The sequence below is a fragment of the Tupaia chinensis genome, unplaced genomic scaffold (genome assembly GCF_000334495.1).
Source record: "Tupaia chinensis unplaced genomic scaffold, TupChi_1.0 Scaffold143985_1, whole genome shotgun sequence".
Lineage (NCBI taxonomy): Eukaryota > Metazoa > Chordata > Mammalia > Scandentia > Tupaiidae > Tupaia > Tupaia belangeri.
Genome location: NW_006203836.1, coordinates 146,494 through 155,009, shown reverse-complemented (window position 1 = coordinate 155,009; position 8,516 = coordinate 146,494). Strand labels below are relative to the sequence as shown.

The window sequence follows — 8,516 nt, the reverse complement described above, 5'->3', positions numbered from 1 at the left end:
TCTAAAGATTGCGATTCTAAGACTGTCACCCTGCAAGGCTCCTGTCTTTGCCAGGCAGACAGCATGGCGAATCTGGAGAACGTGGCTCAAGATGCGGTAGTTCCCAAACTTCTGTGATCTTGGAACCCTTCGCTCCCAGGAGCACAGACTACATGCCATTGGAAGTGGAAGCAGTTTGGGAAATGCTGACGCGGTAAATGGTGGCTGTTGTGAGCTGTGTCCTGGTCAAGAGGTAGGCGGGGTGCTCTTCTCAGAGTGGAGGCTGCCCCTTTTCCTGGCTACGAGGCTCGTGTGTGTGCGTGTGTGTGGGGGGGATGTGTGTGCATGTGTGGTGAGTGTGGTGTATATGGTGTGTGGTGTGTGCGTGGTGTGTGTGTGTGGTGTGTGTGTGGTGTGTGTGTGTAGTGTGAGCGTGTGTGGTGTATGTTGTGTGATGTGTGGTGTGTGTGTGGTGTGTGATGTGAGCGTGTGTGTTGTGTGTTGTGGTGTGTTGTGTGTGTTGTGTGTGCATGTGTGTGTTGTGTGTATTGTGTGTGTTGTGTGTGTTGTGTGTGTTGTGTGTTGTGTGTGTTGTGTGTGTGTTGTGTGTGTTGTGTGTTGTGTGTGTTGTGTGATGTGTGCGTGTGTGATGTGTGGTGTGATGTGTGGTGTGTGGTGTGCGTGTGTGTGTTGGAACTGTAGACCAGCCACAGCCGTGTGCACATGTGCAGTTAGTACTTTCTGTAAGAACTGTGCCCTGTTGTAGAAGAAAAAAAATCAGTTAACATTTTTGTAATGTTCAAAAGAAGTTAAAATTCAATTGTAGTATTTTTAAAAGATTGAATACATTCCATATATAAAGCAGTTTAATAATTCAAAGGAATTCAATTAACAAAATTGTAAACCTTCCCTTAAAAGAGTTTGATTTGTAACTTGAATTTCAAAGCTTAAAGGTAAACTAGGTTTTCAAATTTGCAATGAATATATCTGAATTACTGTATATTGTCTTCTTTGTCCACAAAACCTGTTATCAAGAATACCCTGGGACCAGCAGTTAGCGTAATGGCTATGTTGCTGGACTACCATGTAGTCAACTGCGGTTCGAGTCCCAGACCCGGTGGCTTAAACTCACACCGGGTGCGTGTGCATGTGTGCCCAAGATCCCGAGAGGAGAATGGAGGAGAAGGGATTGCGGCATGGCCATCCCCCCTGGGGGGTTATTTCTCACTTTCTGTCTCTCTGTCTCTCTCTGTCTGGAGAGCGCATGCGCCCTATAGTAAAAACCTCTTCAAAAAAAAAAAAAAAAGAATACTCCAATGATGGAACAGTGGTTGGCATAATGGCTATGTTGCTGGGCTCCCATATAGTCGACTGCGGTTTGGGTCCCAGACCCGGTGGCTTAAACTCAGGGCACGTATGCGTGCATGCCCAAGATCCCAGGAGGAGAATGGAGAAGGGATTGTGGCGTGGCCATATCCCCTGGGGGTGATTTCTCGCTCTCTGTCTCTGTCTCTGTCTTTCTGCTGAGTGCATACTCCCTATAGCAAAAACCTCTCCAAAAAAAAAAAAGAAAGAAAGAGAGAAAGAAAGAAAGAAAGAAAGAAAGAAAGAAAGAAAGAAAGAAAGAAAGAAAGAAAAAGAATACCCCATAATAGGCCTGCCCACTGGCAGTGGATAAGGAACCAGATCCCACACGGCTGACAGCGTGGTTCTAACCCTGGACCCACAGCTTGAAAACCACGCCCAGTGTGTGTACACGCGAGCTGCACACCTTACAGGTATGCTTTCTCCCTCTCCCTCCCTCTGTGACAAGTGCATGTGCCTTTCAGCAAAAATAAATAAATAAAAATAAATAAATTCCATATCCAAATCGCCATGTGGTGGCAGGGGAGGGGTGGTTGGAGTAGGGAGTGAGTGGGATGAAGGTCTCCCTCTGTAATAGGTAGAGACACTAACAGCTTTAAAGAGCGCGACAAAGGAAGGCCATCTGACTGATAGCCACGCAAGCTTTCAGCGTCTAAGCGGGGACGCGTAGGTCGCACGCGTGTGGCTAAGGTGGGGCTTTCAGCGTCTAAGCCGGGACGCGTAGGTCGCACGCGTGTGGCTAAGGTGGGGCTTTCAGCGTCTAAGCGGGGACGCGTAGGTTGCACACGTGTGGCTAAGGTGGGGCTCCCTTCAGCTCATCCGTTTTTTTCCGCCTTGCATTTCTCTGCTCTCTGCATTTGGCAAAGCACTTTTTAGGAAGCGCTTGCACTTTGCTCCTTGACCTGCTTGGTTTCATTCAGCACGAAAGCAGATCCTGCTTTGTTATGGTTTGCATGACGTTCTGACCCCGAAGGTTCATGCGTTTGAATTTAGATGTCCACCCCAAATTCATAGGTGTTGATGGCCTCGTGTGTTAAGTGAGAACTCAATTTAGTCATGGTTTCTCACAGTGGGGCCTTTGGGTGTGATGAAGCCATCAGTGCGGGCCCATGAGTAAGTTCTGGCGTGTATCTAAGGAGAGGGACCGAGACAGGCAGAGGCCACGTGGACACAGAACACAGTCTGCTCCAAGTTCTGCCCTCCTCCATCCGTAATAGCTTTGGACCTTCCAGGCCCCTGAGCTGTGAGTCAAAATAAACTCCCATGCTTTTAAATTCACCCAGTTCGCGGTATTTCTGTTAGTAATGCAAAAATGGAAGAAAATGTACACTCAGACAGCCTCAAGTTCGCCTTCTTTATTTTTTTATTTTTATTTTGCTAGAGGACACTTGCACTAGGCGGGGGGAGGGATGTTTAGAAACCAATGAGGTGTGTTCACGCTGTGATTCTTCCTCCTCCATTTCTCCACCCTCTCGGGATTCTGGGCACACACACATGCCTGGTGTGCTTCTCAAGCCTCTGGGGCTGGCATTTGAACAGTAGTTGGCCATATGGGATCCATTCCCTTAACCACCAGGCTACGGACTGGATTCCACCATCTTCAACTATTTTGCCTCATTACTTCAGCTTTTTCAAGTGTCAAAGGAAGATCATGGTATTACCCACCTGGGACAGCCCCATGGCCTAGTGGTTAAAGGAACCGGGTCTCACACGACTCTGGCTTTTTCTCTTGTCAACTTGTTTCCCTTCTGGCTGCCTCATCTTAGTAAATGAAATTCTTCTAATTGCATGGTCTAAGATCTTGGTATCATCTAGTTCTTTTCTCCATCCCTAACAAGCCACAAAATACATTCTAATTCACTCCTTTAGAATATACAGGGTTGGGCCAGCAGTGGGTGTGGATCCCACATGGCTGACAGAGTGGTTCGAGTCCTAGACCGAATTGTTTGACTAACACACTGGGTGCGCATGCCCGAAATCCTGAGAGGAGATTGGAGAAGAGATTGCAGGGTGGCCATCCCCATAGGGGGTGACTTCTCACTTTCTCTCTCTCTCTGGTGAGCACATGTGTCCTACAGCAAAAGAAAAAATACATGCAGTCTAGCTTCTTCGCCCGCTCTTGGTAGGCCTCACTAGCCCTGACCAAGGCGCTCCCTCATCCCGAGGTTCTAACGCACTTGGTCCTCTGCACACTAGGCCGAGTGATCGTTTTAAAACAGAGGGTGACGGGAGCGGAAGATGGCGAAATGGTTACGTCGCTGGACTCCCAGTCGATTGCAGTTCGAGTCCCGGACCCAGTGGCTTAAACTCACGCCGGGCGCGTGTGCGTGCATGCCCAAGATCCCGAGAGGAGAATGGAGGAGAAGGGATTGCGGCGTGGCCTTCCCCCTTGGGGGTGATTTCTCGCTTTCTGTCTGTCTCTCTGGTGAGTGCATGCACCCTACAGCAAAAATCTCTAAAAACAAAACAAAAACCAAAAAGGTGGATTAAATCACTTCTCCGCTCAAGCTTCCACTGTCTTCTGAGCCCTCCGGGTGCTGAGGAGTGGCCGCTCACTATCAGTCCCCGGCCCCTCTCCTGGCACCCTGGGCCCGCTGCGCGACATCATGACGTAATTTTTATTCCTCAGTCACAGCCCTCATCTTCACTCCTGCTTCTTCACCCTCCTGCTGCCGGAGAGCGAAAAGGGTCCTTTTCTGGTGTTTGCACGCTCCCGATTCACGTAGCTCCCACCAGCAGCCCAGCCGGCCTCTGGAGGTCCCTCCTCACATCACATGCACTTCCAGCCGCCTCCTCACTCCACTTCCGTAAGACTGGCTGTCACTCACCGACTTCCTAACAGCCAGGCCAGTGGAGCTTGAGTGACACGTCCACATGACTGCCAGGAGGCTCTGAAAGGGAAGTCCTAACCCGAGCTCCTCTTCCGGCCCCAACGGCTGGACTCGGAGTGTGATGGCAGGAGTGGGAAAGTCACCAGACCACCAGACGCAAGGTGGGATTTTTAAAAAAATAATGATTCATTTAATTTTATTTATCATTATTATTTTAAAACTTGCCACAGGGCATGTGTGCTCACTGGAGCAAGACAGAGAGAGAGAGAGAGAGAGAGAGAGAGAGAGAGAGAGAGAGAGAGAGAAAGCAAGCCACCAGGTTCATGACTTGAACTGCGGTCGGCCACGAGGGAGTCTAGCACCCCATCACCATACCACCTGCTGGCCCCACGGAAGGTGGAGTTTGAATGTGATGGCGGGAGCGGGGAAGCCCCTGCAGACCACCAGAGAGGAGTGTGTGATGGGGACGGTGATGCAGTCTGGAATACCGACGTGGAATGCCGGGTGACAGCGCTTATCCCGCCGAAGCCATCTTTCCATTGCCTCTGCCATGGGGCAGACCATGGCCTCACACACAGCCGTGTCTTGAAAGTCTCTGTCCTCCTGCCACCGTCCGATGCGAACTGGATTGTGACTCCCATAGAGCAGGGCTGTGCTCCAGCCGCTGGGAAGAGCTTCTAGAACCAGCCGGCCCTCTGAGCACATGACACACGTCTGCTGGGCAGACAGACAGCAGGGCCATCCACATGTCACCAGGCCTCATGCCACTCAAGAGGCCACGGCTGGGCAGCCCAGGACTTGTTTGACACGACAACGTGCTCTGTGCATGGTGGGTTTCCTGCCACGATGGAATCACAGACCAGCGCAGCCTGCCAGTCCCGGGACCCCAGAGGACAGTGCTGGTGAGAGCAGGGTGCCTCTTTAGTCATTTAAATGAAGACTACCAGGGAAAGTTCATGGTTGTAATGAAACTGGGTCACAGAGGCATGGGGAACTGGGACCAGCTTGACCCTGGTGAGGAAAGGGCACGGTGGCAGGCTTGCACAGAGGGAGAAAGGGAGCTCGTGCACTGAGACCTGCAGACGTGACCGGGACATGGCCGTGGCCCGGCCCAGGCGTGAAGTCGGTAGCCGGAAGAGCCCACAGACGGCGCTGCCCGAGTGAAGTAAAAATGAGATAGAAACGTGTCTCAGGGCAGCAGCCAGACACCTGGGGTGCCTGCCTCACACAGCCACCACCGTCCAGGGTCAGTGACTACAAAACGAGTCAGACCTGCAAATACTGTTTTTGGAAATAATTTTTTTTTGTGCTATTAAGTTTGTTTTGAGTACTTTATATAAATAAACCCTTGAAGACATCATGGTGGTGTTAAAAATATCTAGAATAGTGAGCTCCAATAGGCCTGGGGTTAAACACTTCACCTTAAACACGTCCCGACTCTTGACTGACAGACTGAGCAGGAGCACGTCTCGCTGTAACACACCCCGGGTGTGATGTCACCGAAACAGGACAGGTGGGGACTTGCTCAGTCATTCACAACACACGTGTAACTTCTGGTCACAGTTACTGGGATGAGGCTTCTTTGTTGAATCACTAGCCAGAAAGACATTATTTCTTCATAATGCCGTCCCTTTGCTTCAGAATTTCTTATGAACAGAATAATTTCACCTTTCTAGAAACATTAACATTTATATTCAAAGCATAATGACAGTTTTCAGATTAGGAAAAAGCACTGAAAATTAAGAACAATAGTTACTTCTTTAGCCTTACCTCGCCCTGTGAGTCTAATTATGGCTTGAATTTCCCTGCAGACTGATCCCGCGGGCTGGGTGTGTCGGAGTGGCCAGAGGGCGAGCAGTACTGGGAGGCTTTGTCGAGGGCTCATTTCCCTGAGCGGCCAACGTGGGAGCCACGCTGCTGTCTGGACAATGTTCCGAAATACAGAAATCAGAGTGGTCCAAATAGAGTTTCACGCAAAACCTTCTTCCACTGGGCAAATGAAGGCTTTTCCACATTAGGTGCCTTCTTGTCCCCCTGAAAGTCCTTCGGGTCTTTCTCCAGTGAGCAGCATTTCATGACGCCGGGTGACATGCACTTTACTGGAGCCTGTCCATGGTCCAGGTCCCCAGCTTTGATAATTACCACGATGCTCAGGTGCATCATTTTAAGCACGAAGTACACTAAAGGATGCCGATGCGCACAAATGCATGGCTCACCATCGTGGCTGTGGCCAGGCTCCGTGCCGCTTCAGGACGCAGCTCGGTTAGGGCATGCGTGTTAGGCTGGAGGGCCAGCCATGCATCAGCAGTAAGATGCCCTACTCTGCAAGGCACTGTCACAGGGGCGGTTGGCCAGGCCAGCGCGGGCCCAGATCCAGGGCAGGCTGACCGCGGGGTGAGTCTTCGCGTCGGGCCCAAGTTGAGAATGTTGTCTCTCTCCTTCTTGCCCATGGAAGAAATGAAAACAAAACCAGACACTTCAAGCTGGAGGCCCTGACACTACGAGCCTGGAAAGAGAGAGGTAGGAGCCACTTAGGGGTGAGATGTTCCTGCAGCCTGGGCCCATACTCCCTGGAACAGTAGCTGCTGTCTGGTACGACCCTTCTTGGCGGCACACTGAGAAAATTCGGAAACAATCCAGAAACTTGCTTCAGTGTTTGCCCACATGATCAACATGAAGAGATTGGAAATTTTTTTTTTTTTTTGAGAGGTTTTTGCTATACGGCACATGCCCTCACCAGAAAGACAGGAGAGACAGAGAGACAGAAAGCGAGAAATCACCCTCCAGAGCGTGGCCACGCCGCAATCCCTTCTCCTCCATTCTCCTCTCGGGATCTTGGGCATGCACGCACAGGCGCCCGGCGTGAGTTTAAACCACTGGGTCTGGGACTCCAACTGCGACTGACAACATGGGAGTCCAGCGACATAGCCATTACGTTCACTGCTGCTCCCTCGTACTGGAATAGTTTACTTACCAGAGAGGATTATGTTACCGACAAGGATGGCACTAATCGACCTCTAAAACTATTTAATGGGCTAGCCAGAGGCGCCGGGAGCTGCATCCCGCATGGCTGGCCGCGCAGTTCCAATCCTGAGCCTGCCACCTGAGGACCGGCCTGCCCAAATCCCGAGCAGAGAGGTGAAGGGACTGAGCCAGGACCACTGGCCCTGGGGTGCTTTCTCACTGCCTGCTTTTTCCCGCCTCCCTGGGGTGAGTGCACGTGCCCTCCGGCAAATGAAGAGAAGTCCCTTCCACAGGAACGGCCTGCCACGCACCTGCCACTTCTCAAGCGTCTCTGCAAAGGTACTCCTCTGTGGTCGGTCCACAGGCCTAGCGTCAGAACTGCACTGGGACGCAAGGTTCGCTTCCTCTCGCTGTTTCCCTAACGCTGTGCAGTGTTTGGAAACCCGTGATAACCTAAATTCCCATCGGGTCACGGTGTTTAACCCAACAGTCCCTCCTCCATCCATGAGAACAGCTCTAAGGACACACCGATAGCTTTGAACCCTGTTTTCGGTGGCTAGAAGGGAGTTTCCCACCACACTCCCTCTCCTCTCACGGCTCTCCTTCCCGGCACCCTGGACGCTCCCAAGCAAGAGCTCATGGGGGAAAGAGCCTGCCCTGGGCCAGAAAAGCGCAGTCTAACCAGTGGCTTACCAGGCCACGGACAGTTTCGCCTCTGATAGTCACCATGAGGGGAAACTATTGTTTTACACGGTGACTCCACTTAAGAGGAATATTGTAGTGAAAGTTAACGGAACCCCACCCCCCAAAACAAAACCTGCAAAAAAGGGTTTCCTTTGAAGCCAGCAGTACTGAAACTAAGCCATAGCTTAAATGAAAGGGGTGGCAGCTTATGTCCCAGACTCACGCCAAGGTCCAAGAAGCACCCTTCACCCCTCTTCCTGAGGGCCTCAAAGAAAGACTGGGGTGCCTCCCTTCTGCTCGCTCCCCACCCTCCCCGGAGTGTCACAGCGCCACCCATCTAAGTGACACTTGAGGGACTGCCACGCCGAGCCGCACTCATGGGAGAAGTGGATGAAGTTCCCTCGACGCCCCCGGAGGTGCGGATTCCAGAAGCCCTGCTAGGTTGTATTGTGGTCCGAGAGCACCGACCGCCCAGCCTCTCACACCGCCGGCCAGATGACAAACACCAGCGTGTCTGGTGCACAGCACTTTGGGCGCGCACACGCACACACGCGCACACACACACACACGTCGGTTACAGCCTCGTGCTCCGTAGCAAGGCCCTCTTCTGCGGTGCGTGCGCTTCGCTGCAGATCCGTGGCCTGGATTGCATTTCGAACTCGCCCGTCTCGGGCGGCGCACCCCTGCAGGTAC

At 51.8% G+C, this 8,516-nt stretch overlaps 1 long non-coding RNA gene across 1 annotated transcript; it reads right to left on the bottom strand.

Moving 5' to 3' along the window:
* Nucleotides 1-614: 614 nt before the first annotated feature.
* Nucleotides 615-8,506, bottom strand: LOC114005553 (uncharacterized). Its single transcript, XR_003547396.1, has 3 exons — nt 7,451-8,506; nt 5,946-6,681; nt 615-736 (listed from the first exon to the last, which is right to left on the bottom strand). It is a non-coding gene; the product is annotated as an uncharacterized LOC114005553 (long non-coding RNA).
* Nucleotides 8,507-8,516: the final 10 nt, after the last annotated feature.